The sequence below is a fragment of the Vombatus ursinus genome, unplaced genomic scaffold (genome assembly GCF_900497805.2).
Source record: "Vombatus ursinus unplaced genomic scaffold, bare-nosed wombat genome assembly UNPS02014822.1, whole genome shotgun sequence".
In the NCBI taxonomy this organism is placed as follows: Eukaryota; Metazoa; Chordata; class Mammalia; order Diprotodontia; family Vombatidae; genus Vombatus; species Vombatus ursinus.
The window spans coordinates 13365494-13380511 of NW_020954600.1; the positions used below are offsets into that span (position 1 = coordinate 13365494).

Here is a 15018-nt window from a genome sequence, read left to right on the forward strand (position 1 = left end):
TCCAGTATCTTTGCCAAGAAAATGCCAAATGGAGTCATGAAGATTTGGATTAGACTAAAATGACTGAATAACAACTGATGGAAAGCATTAGAAGGGAAAAAAGTCAATTGTTATTATTTTGTTAAGCCATTATTCTTTTGAACTGTAAATTTTTCTGATTATATGATTTGTTTGTATTCTGATTTGTTAGTTTTCCCCTCTTTTTTGTTTGTGTTTGTTGAAATTCTCACTAACTATACACTAGAAAAAAAATAATTTAAAGAGAAAGGCAAAAAGAAGTTAGTACTCATACTTCACAAATTATGCTCAAAAATTGAGAAAGAAAGCACCCTACCAGAATCCTTTTATGAAACAAATATACCTAAACAAGGAAAGAAAAAACATAGAAAGAAAACAGATTACAGTGATTCAACTAAGAATTCATTCATTGTGATCAACTGAGATTTATACCAGGGATGCAAGGATGGTTCAACATTAGGAAAACAATCAACGTAATCTATCATATTAAAAACTATAACATTCCAAACTATATCATCTCAAGAGATGCCAAAAAAAAAACTATGAAAAAGGACAACTTACTCTTTTATACCAAAAAACTCGACAAAGTATAGGCATAGAGGGATCTTTTTTAATATCATAAAAAGCATCCCTCTAAAACCAAAAGCAAGTATAATATGTGGTGGGATACACTAGAATCTTTTCCAATAAAGATTTGAAGCAAGAATACCCACTTTTCCAACTATTATTCTATATAGTTCTGAAAATGCTAGCAATAAGACAAGAGAAAGGAAATAAAGAAATAAATATAGGTAAAGAGGAGATAAAACTATCCCTGTTTGCTGACAATATGATGGTTAACTTGGAAAATCCTAGAAAATCAACAAAGATGCTAATTGAGAACAATGACTTCAGCAAAGTTGCAGGTTACAGAATAAATCCTTAAAAAAATCAATAGCATGTCTATATAATAATAACAAAACACAAGAAGCAGCTGAAAGGGAAAGCACATTCCAAATAACTCCAAAATGCATAAAATATCTGGGGATCAACCTCCCAAAATACACAAAAGACCTATATAAATTCAATTACAAAATGCTCCTTAAAGAGATCAAGAACTTAAACAGGTGTAGGAATATACAGTGTTCATGATTAGGCTGTGCCGATATAATAAAAATGACAATGCTGCTAAAATTAGTTTATGTTTTTAATGCTATACTAATCAAGTTACCAAGGGGATGCTTTGCAGACCTTGACAAAATAATAAGAAAATTTATTTAGAAAAAAAAGATCTAGAATATTAAAGGAAATGATGAAAAGAAGTAAGGACAAAGGGGAAATAGCACTTCTAGACCTCAAACTGTATTATAAAGCACCAGTCATCAAAACCATGTGGTATTGGTTAAAGAACAGAGAAATAGACTGATGGAAAAGACTAGACAAGGGAGATTCAAAAACAATAGAACTCAATAACCCAGTGTTTGATAAAGTGGAAAATACAAATTACCTCAGGAAAAATTCCCTTTTTAATAAAAGCTGCTGGGAAAACTGGAAAGCAGTCTAGTAGAAATTAGGCTTAGACCAATACCTTATACCATATTCCACAATACTTTCTAAATGGATACACAACCTTAAAGCTCATACTATAAAAGAAAAGAGAAACAGATCATATACCTCTCACAGCTATGGGTAAGAGATATATTCTTACCCAAAAAAAGAGATAGAGGCAACTAAAAAAGATAAAATAGATGACTTTGATTACTTGAAATTGAAAAGTCAATTAATTTAATTTAATTAATTTAATAATAAAATTAATTTAATGAATTTAAGTCAATTTAATCAAAAAGTCAAATTAAGTCAAACTTAATGCACTTAGGATAAGAAGTGAGAGAGTCAAATAGGGGAAAAAATCTTTGTATCAAGCTTCTTTTGTATTCTAAGGGATGATGCTATAGATACTATATCTATGTATAACTAATAGCCATTCCCCAAAAGATAAATGATCAAAGGATATGGACAAACAGTTCTCAAAATAACTGCAAAGTATTCACAACCACATAAAAGAAGTCTCCAAATCACTAATAAAAAGAAATGGAAATCAAAACACCCTGAAGTTTTATCTCATACCCTGCAAATTGGAGAAAATGACAAAAACTAGCAATAGTCAATGTTGGAGGAGCTGTGGAAAGGTAAGCATACTAATATATTATTGGTAGAGCTACAAAATGGTACGATCAATTTGAGAAGCAATTTTGAATTATGCAAATAAAGTAATGAACATGTCCATGCCCTTTGACCCAGAGAGTCCTTTACTGGGCTCATACCCCAAGGAAGCCATTGTTTCAGAAGAAAGTTCCCATGTGCCCCAAGATGTTTGTAGCAGCACTTTCTGTGATAGCTAAGAATTAGAAACAAAGTAGATGGCCCATCAAGTGGGGAATAACTAAACAAGTTGTGGTACATGGATATAATAAAATATTACTGTGCTGTAAGAAATGATGTGTGTGATGAATACAGAGGAGCATGGGAAGATCTACATGAACTGATGCAAAGTGAAGTAAGCAAAACCAAGAAAACAACACGCAGTAACTACAATGATTGTAGACTAGATGGAAAGAGCGACACGCCCCAAAATCAAAAGTAATTACAACAAAATTGCAAAGACCAAGGGGACTCATATGAAGAGATACAAGAAGACACCCCCAACCTACTCCTTCATGGAGGTGGGAGGCCCACAAGTATTACACGTTGTACCTGTTTTCAGACTTTTTCAATGCATTGATCAATTGTTCTGATTTATTTTTCCTTCTCTAAAAAATACTATTTGTCATATACACCAACTCTCTGGGAGAGGCAGAAGGAGGGATAAGTGGGTTAACTATGATGTGAGAAACAGAAAACATCAATAAAAACTTATTTGAAAAAAAGAAGGCAAATCTTTGAAAACTACAAATTGGAGTTTCCAACACTTTAGCAGTCCAATTCAACAGATGTTTATTAAGCACCTGCTATGTTAATGTTGCTTCGCTTCATTCTTGGGGTACAAAAGCAAAAACAACAAAGCTAAGTTCTACTGGAGGATACAACAAATAGAATTTGAGAAGAGAGAGAACGCTAAGGGGATCAGTCCAAATTCAGCCTGACCGAGCAAGAGGATGCAGAGCCAGAACTAGGAATATTAGTAAGGACACTCTAACACGTAGTCATGGCCAGGGGACCTGTAGAGGCAAAGCCACGTCTTGGCCAAGACGGTTAAATTAACAGGATTTTCAAATGACGGTCGTAGCCATCCCAAAGAGAGGTTACTTGGGAGCCTTAGCTCAGACAGCTGGCTGAAGGTTTACATGGCTCTTCACGCTGGGGCAAGCCAAGACTCCCCATTCTTTTCTACCCTTTCTCACCAGTTCCTTGGGGCCTCCTTTGTCTGTGATCAGGAAGAAATGAACTGGTAAATTTTGTCCACCTGACATCAAACTTACGGTCATTTGGAAACATCTTTCACCTAGCATTCAAAGGACTTCCTGACTGGTCCTCAACCTACCTTTTCAGACCTGTGATCTCTGCTTCCTCAAAGAAACCTTTATCCCAGTTTACTTTCTACCTGATTGCAGCATTCTTTCCCCTCTCACATGAACACACCTTTTGCTTTCCCATTATTACAAGGAGTTTATTTTTTCCCCTAGAGCAGTCTGTGTGCTGTAGCAGAAAGAACACTGGATTTGGAGTCAGGGGACCTGGGTTTGCACTTTGGGCAAGCTATGTCATCTATCTGGAGCCTCAATTTCTTCATCCCTATGTAACACTAGGTGGTCTCCCTATGAACCATGGAGCTGACCAGATAATGCTTTCTCCTTCCTCTCTTCTGAAAAATGGCAAAGCAGAATCCTTCACAGCCCCAGTAGTCTCTGCCTGAGGGGGTTGGGTTAGGGATTAGGGTCCTATCTTTTCTTAAAGATTTTATCACCCATGCTCAGTTACAACTATTGGCTTTCCTTTAGCCCAGTGGAATATAGATCAAATACACACGGTCCCTTTCTCAGCTATATTACGGAGTTTATAGCGAACAAAAAGTTATGAATACATTCACTAAAGCTCAGAGACACCAGTTAGGAAAATTCCTAACATTTGGAAAGACATTTGTCTCCTTTCTAAATTTTGTGTGTTTCCAGCTTACCTCTGGTTTCCTCTAATCTCCCTTTCTTGGCATAGATTAAGTATGTGATATAAACCTTCACCACACCCTAGATTTCTCTGTATGTGAAGCAAATTAAGAATATAGGAAAAGCCTAGATAAAAGAAGTGAGAAGATTATATAGGAGTGCTTGTCACTGCACCGTCATGGGGAGGGAAAGTAGGAGAAATAATAATAATAATCTAACTATGTCTAAGAGCTCCTGTGTATCTGTGTGTGGAAAGGCAAAGGCTGAGGTGAGATATGTTCAATACCCATAAAATCATAAAGATTCTGTGGGCTAGAATTACTAGTAATTTAAAATAGAATTTAGGTAAATTTATGAATGATAGTTCCATCAGTGGATTATCATGAGAAGGTTAGGGAAAATAAACACACACACATATACACCTAACTGCTGAGAAACCATGAAGATCAGCTTATTTGTGTTCCCACAAAATGCCCTTCGGTACTCTTACCTGACAGTACATTGAGCTAGGTCAACCATTGCTCTGGATTAATAAAAAATATTTCTTATTTTGATGCATTTCCTTTACCTATTGTGGCATAAGGAGTTTTCTCTGCATCTCTCAACAGCCTAGGCCACTCACTTCAGGATGCCATTTATTTTTAACAAGACAATCAAAGAAATATTGCTCGTGATTCATGGAGCCACCCATTCATTACAACTCCCTAGACACACCCTGTGTCTCAGTCCGTAGCTTGGTACTTTGTCAAAAGACTCTAGTTTATTGTCCCTTCAGGTACGTGATCTATCTTACCATACGTATATCACTCTGTCCCTTCTCAGTTGAGTTCAATCTTAAGATGAATGAATAAGCATCACCTGATGGCCCTTCTTCTACCCCATCCCAGAAACCATCACTTAGGGCAGCAGACCCTCACCAGCCACTGACCAACAGCCATTTATGGACAGGTAAACCCGAGGGCCATGGGAATCACGACACCCTGCAACCCTCTCCAGACCACTTCCCTTTCTTTCAGCTCACTTCTCCCCATGTACATCCTAGCTAATTGCAAGGTGGAGCAAACCTTATTTACATGCGCCCTGGCACCTATTTCTACAGGCAGACGGCTCCCACCTCCTCAGCAACTTTGTTACTGATGAGCCAGGAAAAAAATTCTGACTGCCAAGTCTTTGACTCAGTCAAATGGTTTGGAATGAGGAATGGATATGGTTTTATCAATAGAAATGATGTTAAAGAAATTGCATGACCATCTGCGTTCTTATTGCACTCCAAGGACAATAGACCTTTCCATCTGACTTGTAGATGAAACCTCTTTTCTTTTTTTGGCGGGGGGGGCAAGGCAATTGGGGTTAAGTGACTTGCCCAGGGTCACACAGCTAGTAAGTGTCAAGTACCTGAGGTCGGATTTGAACTCAGCTCCTCTTGACTCCAAGGTCAGTACTCTATCTACTGTGCCACCTAGCTGCTCCCCAGATGAAACCTCTGTATGGTTGCCCCCACTAGAATGTGATCTCCTTAAGGATAGAACACTGTCTTACCTTTCCAAGAGCTTAGCACAGACTAAGAACTTTTTTTTTTAAAGAAGTTTTCATTCATTGGTTCATCATCATTTCTCCTCTTCAAGGTCTATCTCGATTCAAATGGTTCTCATTCTAGAAGGGGCATAGAGAGACCTGAACTGGGTCTTGGGGAGGGTACCAAAAAAGTAGGAATGTTCTTACCATTGAGGACATACAGCCACAAAATGTCAGCTATGTTGTTTCCCACCCCCCCCCCAAGCCTGAAATGAATTATCTCCTTTTCTGAGAATTCCCTTGTTTCTTTCAAAACTCATTTCAAGCATCACCTTCTACATAAAGTCTTTCCTGATTTCCCCAGCTAATAGTGCCTTCCCAGAAAAAAAAAACTACACAAAAATATACAAAGCAATTTATATACACACGTATATGTTTTTAAATATACATATATACATATACATGTTATTTCCCCTATTGGAATAGAAGCTCCTTGAGGGTAGGGACTATTTTTTTTTTAATTTTTAAAAAAATTTTTTTTGGCTAGGTAATGGGGTTAAATGACTTGCCCAGGGTCACACAGCTAGTGAGTGTTATGTGTCTGAGTCTGCATTGGAACTCAGGTCCTCCTGAATCCAGGGCTGGTGCTCTGTCCACTGGGTAGGGACTATTTTGTTCTTGTTTTTGTACTTCAAGTGCCTGGCACAGAGTGCCTGCCACTTAGTAGATGCTTAATGATTATCGATTGATTTATATGTGCATTATAGTTATTTGTGTTTTTTGTCTTATTTCCTTACTAGACTATAAGCTCAAAGATGGCAGGGATTGTGTTTTATTTAAACTTTTTCTCTCTTCTAGGGCCCATTATAGTATTTGACATATAGAAGGTCCTAAAGAAATGCTCCCAGAAGGAATGAATGCTTGACATACAAAATCAAATAAGGCTAAATGCTCCCCCCCCCACCCACAGCCATGAATAGTGTTATGGCAGTTCAAAGGATGAGAAAATCACTGTGGACTGGAATGGGCAACTATGATTTCATGAAAGATGCAAAGCTGGAGTTGGGCCTGGAAGAATGAGTAGGATTTGAAGAGGCAAAAGAAAGTAGGAAAAAGCTTTATTGTTTGGGCGGTTGGGGGATGGAGAGAAGATGAAGACAAGCCAAAGCTTGGAGATGGAAATGAGTGTGATGGGGGCAGGAAAGAGACCAGTCTGGCTGGAAGATGTGGTCCTTGTTAGAGAATTCTGGGGGAGAATTATGTGGTGGATCAGAAAGGGCACCTCTTTATCTTTCTCCCATAACAAAACTCAAGAAATGCGTAGTCATCCAGATCACCAGTTTTACCAAACACTTGAGAGAAAAACAGGATGAAATTAATAAGTGAGCACAGAAAAAACTCCCCTCTGGATTTCACAAGAGGAATACTTAATTAATGGCGTGCAAGAAAGCCTGAAATTGGTGGCTGTCGATGCCCAATGAACAAGAGGAATGACAAAAGGTAGGTGGGTGGGGACCCAGCATAATGAGTTATAACTTTCTTTAAAGAATCTTTGGTATCTCCAAGTTTCCTTGGAGACTAACATTGAGAAATACAGAGAAACCTCCCAAGAATGATCTTTAAGGATTTCTCAACCTCCCTTGCAGCTCCCTGAAAATCCAAGCATGTGAACAAGTCACACAAGAAGAGGAAGGTGAAGGAGGGAAGAAAGGATAGGACTAGATCAGGGCTTCGCACTGGAATTTCCTGATGGCCACATACAGGTGCATGAAAGCGGGAAGCCACAGGTATATTTACAAGCTTGTCATTGCTCGATCATTTCAGTTATGTCCGACTCTTCATGACCCCATTTGGGGTTTTCTCAGCAGACGTACTGGAATAGTTTGCCATTTCCTTCTCCAGCTTATTTTACAAATGAAGAAACTGAGGCAAACAGGGTGAAGTGACTTGCCCAGGGTCACAGAGTGCAGATCTTATTTTCCTCTCCTTCAGACTCTCTCTTCTATAACCCAGTACATGATATTTTGATCAACACTCATCACTCCTGGTGTTGTTTATAAATTACCATCAAGATGACAAGACCATTGATTCTAAAAGTTAATTATTCACATGAGGAGGAGCACTGTTCTAGTCAAAACATTTCACATGGGCCAGAGTATACTTACACTTCTCATCTGCTCTTGCTAAAAATGGTAATAATAATAATTAATAAAAGCTAGCATTTATAGAACGCTTTAAGGTTTGCAAAGCACTTTACAAATATTATCTCATTTAATCCTCACAATAACCTTGTGAAGTAGGTGCTATTATTATCCTTACTTTACACATGAAGAAACTGAGGTAGACAGAGGTTCACTGACCAGACCAGGATCACACAACTAGTAAGTGTCTGAGGCCAAATTTGAACTCAGGTCTTCCTGGCTTCTAACCACCACATCACCTAGAAGAATCCCTTCTATAGCATTGCTGACAAAGACCAATTCACTCTTCTTGAAAATTTCCAGTGGGGAAGGAACCCATAACCTCCTGAGGTAGTTCTATTTTTGGAAGGCTTTAATAATCAAGAAGTTTTTTCCTGACATTGAGCCAAAATCTGCTTCTCTGGAGAATCAAGAGAGAGCTGGGCTTGAATTACACCCATGACACTTTTGAGTTGTGTCAAAACACTTAATCTCTGGGAGCCTCAGTTTCCTCACTTGTAAACTGTAAATCACCTACCTCACAGGGTTGTCATGAAACACAGATGAGATAATGTATGCATCACACTTTGTAAAGCACTTTGCTAAATTCACAGCACCATACAAAAGTCTACCATCATCATCAGTAATAATGATGATTATATTTATTAATAAATTAATAATCAATAGGTATCGATGATGATGCCATCAATTGCTCCTATGCTTCATGGCCAAAAAAATCTAATTCCTCTTACCTAAATTGTCTATTCTCCTTGCTAAACATCCCTAGATTCTTTAATCAGTACTCACATGAAAGACATGGTCTCTTCTGATCCAGTCCCTCAAGTTATGAGTGTAGGGTCTAGGACCTCAACTAAGTTGGGAACTAACTACCTGTATTTATAATGACTTTTTCTTCTTCACTCATTATCTCTGAGCCCTGTCTTTAACATTGCAGATAAACAGTCAAAAGAGATAGTACAGAAGAGAAAAGGGAAGGGGAACAGAAGGAGATAACATCTTTCAAAAGAGAGAGAGATGATCGTGAAAGACAAAATGGACAATTGGGGTTACAGAAAATTAAACAGCTTTTGAATGAAAGTAATAAACACAAAAAAGAAGATAAATTGTGGAGTGGGAAAAAAAGCTTTGCATCAAATATCACTGACAAAAGCTTGATAATCAATACATATAGGGAATTGATACAAATTTGCTAACTCTACCCCTCACTCGAGCTTAGAGCATTGAGTAACAATCTCCACCAATGGAAAAAGTCTTATGCAAATAGACTTTGAGCTGAAGGTTATAAATAAAACCAAGAGCCATTCCCCAATGGATAAGTAGTCATAGTATAGCAAAGAACCATAGAATGTGAGAGATGGAAATGGCAATTGTGACCATTTAGTCCAACCTATAAACAAAAAGAAGTCCCATTATAAAAAAAAGTCAGCAAGGTGTTGTCCAATCTCTACTTGAAGATTCCAAGGAGGCAGGACCCACCAAGTCTTCAGACAGCTCATTCTGCCATTCCACTTTTAGATAACTGTAATTTCGAGGATGTTCTCTTTGATATAATGTTGGGTATAAACCCCACCCCAACACACACACACACACACACACACACACACACACACACAATTAATATAGATCCAGAGAAACCTGAGAGGAGAAGTAATCAGTCACCTTCTGGAAACCTTGCCAGAGAGAGATGTGAACCCACATCTTCTGACTCCCAAACTAATTCTCTTTCTAATATATAACAATGCCTTCCTAGAATAAATATGATTACTTTTAAGAATTGTCCATGGATCATTGATTGCACAAATATTCTTCCTTGCTTAATGATCACATATCTTTAAAACATCTTTAATAATATTTTTTATAATATTTATTCTATTTACATATAATTGTGATGTGTTTATATATGTATTATTAAATAATATATTTCTAAATATAGTTTATATAAATATATTATTTATATAATATATTTCTAAATAAATTTTCTACAAATATATTTTGTCAATATATTTACATCTCTAAATATATTATAAACATTATTTATATAACATCTCTATATTACAAATATATTATTTACATAATATATTTCTAAATATATAAACAGACAATGGAGTTCTAAATATAAAATCTATAAATATAATATATTCCTAGTAACAAATATGTAGTGTTTATTATAGTTTATATTTAATTTCTGTTAAATGAAACTATTATTTTGCATTACTTATTATACTACTACAGTATATATAACAAATATTTATTATTATATTGATTATTAATTCACCAAAGAGATTGAGTAATATCCTGCCCTACACAAAGTCAGTGTGATCCAGATGAATTAATGGGGGTAAAGAGTTTTGTTGCTGAACCTCATCTCTGTTCATAGCTATGAGTCAAGGAGTGAGTACTTAATACAGGAGAATAATGATCACATTTTCCACTCCTGACTTTTGATGAAAAACCCACAGGCTTTTTGGAAATTCCCATTCCAAGAGTGTCTACAGGTCTTTAAAAAGGAGGGTGTGGTCAGGAGGAGGCAGCAGAGGCTGTGTGAGAAAAGTGGTGCAATGATTCCCAACCTTTCTTTAGGAACATAGGACCTAAAGCTGGAAAAGCCCATAGAAATCATGGAAATATCATGAAAACTTTGGGCCTTTATAAGTAAAAACTATTTTATGAATACAGAATTTTTTTTGTTTTTTATTTATTTAGTGTTTATTTTCCCCCAATTACATGTAAAAACAATTTTTAACACTTTTTTTAAAACTATGAGTTCCAAATTCTCTCATTTCCTCCCTCCCCACCCTCTTCTAAATACAGAATTCTTTAAAATAGTTTTTAAATTCTGAATATCATAAACACCAAATAAAATGGGCATTTCAATTTATATTTCTATGTATATGTATATGTATAGTAGAATGGACTGAGGGCTTTACAAGAAACTGCAGCTCTCTATTGTGTACAGCTTGCTTTTCTTTTTAATTATATAATAAATTTCAACATAGAACGTTCAAAGTTGTCCTGCTTGTCTGTGATTCTTTTTAATCTTCTTTCTGTTTTCTTCTGTGCTTTAAAAAAAAATAGAAATCTATCTTATCCTACAAGAAGTTAGGAGGGGAAGGAGATAAGAGAAGGGAGGGTGGCTGATAGCAGGGAGGGTCGATTAAGGGAGGTGTAGTTAGAAACAAACCACTTTTGAGGGTGAAAGGAGAGAGAGAGAGAGAGTGGGATAAACAGGGGAAAAATAAGATGAAGGAAAATATGCAGTAATCATAACTACGAAAAAAACTTTTACAGTAAGTATCTCTAATAATAGCATTTCTCAAATACGTAGAGAACAAGTTAAATTTATAAGAATACAAATCATTCCTCAATTGATAATTGGTCAAAGGATATGAAGTTTTCAGATGAAGAAATCAAAGCTATGTATAATCACATGAAAAAATGCTCTAAATCACTATTGATTGGAGAAAGCAAATTAAAACAACTCTGAGGTACTACCTCACACCTATTAGGCTAATATGACAGAAAAGGAAAATGACAAATGTTGGAGGGGATATGGGAAAACTGAGACACTAATGCATTGTTGGTAGAGTTGTGAACTGTTTGAACCATTCTGGGAGGCAACCAGGAATTATGCCCGAAGGGATATAAAACTGTGTATACCCTTTGACCCAGCAATACTAGGCCTTTAAATCTCCAAAGAGATTTAAAAAAAGGAAAAGGACCTATATGTACAAAAATATTTATAGCATCTCTTTTTGTGGGGGCAAAGAATTGGAATTTGAGGGGATGCCTATCAATTGGGGAATGGCTGAACAATTTGTGGCATATGATTGTGATAGAATACTATTATGCTCTAAGAAATGACAAGCAAGATGCTTTCAGAAAAACCTAGAAAGACTTACACGAACTGATGCAAAGTGAAATGAGCACAACCAGGAAAACATTGTACACAGTAACAGCAATATTGTACTATGAATGACTTGGCTATTTTCAGCAATACAATGATCCAAGATAATTCTGAAGGACTCATGATGAAAAATGCTATCCACTTCCAGAGAAAGAACTGATGGAGTCTGATTGCAGATTGAAGCATACTATTTTCTTAAAAAAATTTTTTTTAGGCAATTGGGGTTAAGTGACTTGCCCAGGGTCACACAGCTAGTAAGTCATGTTTGGTCTGAGGCTGGATTTGAAGTCAGGTCCTCCTGACTTCTGGGCCAGTACTCTATCCACTGTGCCACCTAGTTGCCCATGAAGCATACTATTTTTTAACTTTATTTTTCTTGTTTTTTTTTTTCCTTTTGGTTTGTGTTTTCTTTCATAGCATGGCTAATATAAAAATATGTTTCACATGACTGCACATATATAACCTATATCAAATTACTTGCCTTCTCAAGGAGAGGGGAGAGAGAGAATTTGGAATTCAAAATTAAAAAAAAAAACAAATGTTAAAATTGTTTTTATGTATAACTGGGGAAAAATAAAATACTTAAAAAAAGAAAAAAGTTGGGGCAGCTAGGTGGCACAGTGGAGAGAGCACTGGCCCTGAAGTCAGGAGGACCTGAGTTCAAATCCAGCCTCAGACCAAACACTTGACACGCACTAGCTGTGTGACCTTGGGCAAGTCACTTAACCCCAATTGCCTCACCCCCCCCCAAAAAAAGCTTAAATGACTCCATTTCCTTTTTCCTTTTTTGGGGGGGGGGTGGCTACCTCCTCCCCAGCTCCTCTTTCACTCACACCTATCCTCAAATTGGAAAAAAAAAAGAAAAAAAGACTCTTGTAAGAAATATGCATAATAAAACAAAATAAATTTCTGCATTGGCCACATCCAAAAATACATGTCTTATTCAATGGAGAATATCATTGGGAGCTTTTCTCATTCTAAAGTATTAGGCAGTGACTTAATTAGCAAAAGAAAAAAAAAAGTCGTGTTTTGCTTGACTAAACATTTGTAACAGATTTTGTTTTTCTTAATTTCTCAATGGGGAGAGGGGAGGTGGAAGGAGAAAATTTTAACTTGAAAATAAAACAAAAATGAATTTAGGAAAAAAAAAAAACTGGTCCATTCCTCTGTTGGCTGGGCCGAACCAATAGCATGAATTGACTACCTCGAGACACTTCTCCACCCCGAATGTCATGAATCTAAACCACTGGATTGCCTGATTCAGATTTTCGAGTTTAACTGGATCTTTGAAGGTAGGGCTATGAAAGCTGTTGCTAGCTATTGCTGTGGGGCAGCATGATATGCCGGCAATTCAGTGCCTAGCTTGTCTGAGGTTTACCTAGAGCTTGGTTTTATTCCTAACCCCAGCCTAGATAAGAGTGTCACAATCTTGGGGAATTGGGTAGGGGGAAGGAATGGAGGGGAAAAGGGGAGGAACTGGGCAGATCCAGACCTTGGGAAGGAAGCCAAGAGTCAACACAAAGGTTTCTGTCCTACAGGACAGAAACATTTATCTAATTAACTTTGTAGGGCAAAGTTAAAAAAAAAATGCCTTGTCATGACTACATTGCAAATAATTTTCTAAGTATCAAGCCTTTAAAAAGGGAATGGGAGTGGTTGGGGTGAAAAATCCTCACCTCCACCCTCAATGAGCATAAAGGAATGGAGAATTTTTTCCCCTTTGCTGCATTTCTTAAACCCAGAGCTTAAGGGAAGCAATGAGTTGCTCTCTGCCATGTATTTGGGTGGAGACTTGCCCATTTTGTAGAGGGAGTATACTGTGGTATCTGTGCCCAAGTATGCCTGATGCTGTCAACTTCAGAACTATTAATACTTTATCTTTCATAACCACCAGCCTTGCTTCCAAGGCAGGCCCCAAACCATCTGCCAGAGGAGTAAACCCTGGGTAGAATGAGACCGGCCATCCCTGTCACCAATGCCAACCAGCTGCCACCTCAGGGGTAAGTCAGCCAGCCTAGCTAAAGCAACAGGGCGCACAGAGGGAGAGACAGACAGTGGCATGTAGTACAACCGCTACCCAGCACATCAAGCCTGCTTCTAGCCAAGCCTTCCCTCTCTACCCCAAAACCACTGGCTAATGATGAGACCCTTGTGGAAATGCAACGACCAGCTGCCAGTACAGGGGCTGCAGCCCTCACCTCCTCAGCACCCACAGTTCCCAAAGACCTAGAAAAGAGAGTTCTTGCCACCAAAGCTCTTGGCAGGCAGATGACAAACATTTAAGTACTTATTATGTGCTAGTTATTGTTGTTCTGACTCTTCAGGATCCTGTTTGGTGTGTTTTCTTAGCAAAGATTCTGAAGTGGTTTGCCATTTCCTTCTCCAGCTCATTTTACAGATGAGGAAACTGAGGCCACCAGGTTGAAATGACTTGCCCAGGGTCACACAGGTAATAAGTGTCTCAGGCCACATTTGAACTCAGGAAGATGTCTTCTTGACTCCAGGCCCAGTGCACTATGCACTATGGCACCACCTAGCTGCCCCCAGTATGTATCAGGCACTGTGCAAACAAAAACAGTAGTTCCTGTCTGTCCAATGGTTCAGTATCAGAAACAGATATGGTTTTACTCTTTGGAATGACATTAAAGAAGAGGCATTGCCATCTGCTTGCTGTTCTACCCTGAGGACCACAGGGCCTTGTCATCTGCCCAGCAGCTGCACCCTCCTCCAGGTGCTCTCTGTCCCTAATACCACATGGACCCCTGTCCTTGAGAGCAGGGACTCATTTCTCTCTTTGTACCCCGGTGCTTTGCACAAAGCAAGCCTTTGATTAATGCTTTTTATCATAAATATCATTTATTCATTTCAAGGTGTAGTTAATAATTATTTCTATTAGTATCTCATGAAGCTAAGGTAGAATTGGTCCTGAGAAGGTCTCATATTGTATACAATTAGCTATGGCCTCGGGCAGTTCACTCCTTCTTTGTCTGGTTCTGTTTCCTGATTTATATAATGAGGGGGTTGGATCAGGTGATCTCTACAATGCCTGCCAGCACTAAACCGGTGATCCTTGTGATCTCTGAAGGAGCGCAGAATCATGAAGATATCAGTTAAGAGTTTCAGTTCAAATCTTACCTTCTGCAAGAGCCCTTTACCTATCCCCTGGATGCTAGTGCCTTCTCTGAGATCTAGCTACTGTGTGTGTGTGTGTGTGTGTGTGTGTGTGTGTGTGTGTGTGTGT

General features: G+C 37.8%; 1 long non-coding RNA gene across 1 annotated transcript in view; it reads left to right on the forward strand.

The window, feature by feature from the left end:
• The first annotated feature begins 13467 nt into the window (after positions 1 to 13467).
• Positions 13468 to 15018, forward strand: part of LOC114024741 — a 16304-nt gene continuing 14753 nt past the window's right edge. The window contains exon 1 of the long non-coding RNA XR_003566945.1: positions 13468 to 13777. This is a non-coding gene — a long non-coding RNA (uncharacterized LOC114024741). The remainder of the gene's footprint in view (positions 13778 to 15018) is intronic.